We start from the raw sequence: 2,334 nt of genomic DNA, 5'->3' as shown, positions 1-2,334 counted from the left end.
TTTAAAAAAGCTCCGTTCTTTCTTGACGCCAACACCTGTCCCTCCGGATGCCGGCATGGATGCGTCAATCCTGTTCTACTGGCGTCGAGTTTTTCCACTCAACCGTACACCAATGGGAGCGACATTTCCCTTTTCCCGCAAGTGTGGAATCAAGGAACAGACCGTAGGCTGCCACCATCAACGACCAAACCACATGTAGGCTAATGCACCTCGCACCCATCTGGCAATTTTGGCACTGTTACCTGCCATCACAGAAGTTTTGAAGTCAGACGAGCTTCTTTGAACAAAATGAAAAACGAGGATATACAAAAGAGAGGCAGCATATAATCCCGCAGCAAAAACAGAGGCAGCAATTTGTAAAGGCTTCAGATAGTAATAACTATATTTAATTTAAAAATAAGTTACGTAAGTTTACTGCTATTTTGCATTTATGAAATGCTGACATATTCACAACAATTTAACCTTTTTTTAGCGCAATTTATTCAGAATCAATTTCGCTGTTATAACAATATCTTCAGTTAGCACTTGTAAAAAAGAAAAATTGAAAAATACTTAAAACAAACATATAAAGTAAACAATATCACACCAAATCAGAAGAATCGGTTTATTTAAATACAGAGCTTTCGCCACACAAGTGTGGCTTCATCAGTATAAACTGCAACAATAATAAAGAATGATATACTATTAAGATGGTTATAAAATTTAATGAAAGTGTTAAAAAAGTAGATAATATAGTAAAAAAATAGAAAAGATCAAATATTATACATAACTATAAGACTTTAGGTCAGTAAACTAGATAATAAGGCGATAATCAACATGTAAAAATTCAAATCTATTAAAATTGTAATTGAAGATAACTTTTAACTATAAAACTAGTTTCTACGTATTATAGCTCCTATCATTTGCCTGACTTCTAACGATGACATAGCCTACACTATTTATTATCGTGATAGCAAGGAATAAAAACAAACTGAACTGCTAATTCAAAGAATGTTGAGATGCAAACAAACTGAACCGCTAATTTAAACAGAACTAAACTCTAAGAATGTTGAGATGCAATGACATTGGCATAGCAACGATAGGGTAAAAGTAAAAATGCATTTCAATAATGATGTCATAATGAAAATTTTTTATTAGAAATGAACAAGAGAGTAGTAAAGAAAAAACGTATTGAAAATTTGAAATGTTTAAATCAATTAGTGAAAGAAAAAAACATCTAAAACGAGAGAATTAGGAAAATAGACAAAACAAGAAGGTCTAAAAAGTAGTTAGTAAAAAGAAAATAAATCAATAGTTTTTTTTCAAGTCTAAACCATTTGACCAAGTAAACACTCACAATAGTATTTCAAATTTTAGTAAAAAGATCGTCAAAGTAAAAAGATCGTCAGTAAAAGAGTGATAAGATTGTTTATTCTCTAATGTTTATCCCAGTAGGTTCTTGTGAGTGAAGTGTTTTAATCCAAAATTGTTCTTTAGTTTTTCTATATTCACACGTTTTGTTAAGTTTGTCAATGGCAATGGCGTGAAAATCAACAGTGGTATGATTTGATGAAAAGTTTTGAAAAAGTTTTGAAAAGATTTAATGAAAAATTTGATGAAAAGTTTAGGAACGAAGTTTTGTTTTGGAATATAAAGCAAACTTCGATATTATCAATACGCATAAAAATTCTATTCTGAATAGATGGTTACATAATGTTAAAACCAAAAACTGGTACTGCTATTTTGCATTCATCAAATGCTGGCATTTGTACAACAATCTAACCTCTTAGTGTTATTTATTAAGTAAGAATCGATTTCGCTATGGTAATAGCATCTTCAGCTAGCACATGTACAGTAAAAAAGAAAATTTGAAAACTACGTAAAACGAACAAATTAAGCAAACTCCGATATTATCAACACCAGTGGCGGCTGGTGAGTCCTAGAAATGGGGGTGCTGCCGCCGGGCTTCGCCCGACGGCGTGTCCGCCGAAGGCAAATAGGCTACAACAGCGGGGAGGGCTCTCCTTCAGAAAATTACATTTGATTTGGTGCATTCTGAGCATATTTTAGCTCTAAATTGTGATAAAAGTTTAATGTAAAACTTGGCTTATAAGTTTTGCAAATGTGTAATATTTTGAAGGGGACGATCAACAAACATATGTGAATAACACGTTCTTAATGATTAAAAGAAAAAACGCTTGTTTTTTTTAATTACCTACTCGACAAAAAATTCTCCCGCGGCCTATGACACTTTCCTACATTTTGGATGTAGATACGTTGCTTGTTGCATGACATATTAAATTTAAGCAGTTTTTTCCAAAGATGGGAAGTAGACCTATCCTAAAAAGTATCAGT

Source organism: Aplidium turbinatum, chromosome 10 (genome assembly GCF_918807975.1).
Source record: "Aplidium turbinatum chromosome 10, kaAplTurb1.1, whole genome shotgun sequence".
NCBI lineage: Eukaryota > Metazoa > Chordata > Ascidiacea > Aplousobranchia > Polyclinidae > Aplidium > Aplidium turbinatum.
The sequence above is the reverse complement of the archived record's forward strand: the minus strand, read 5'-3'. Positions refer to the sequence as shown.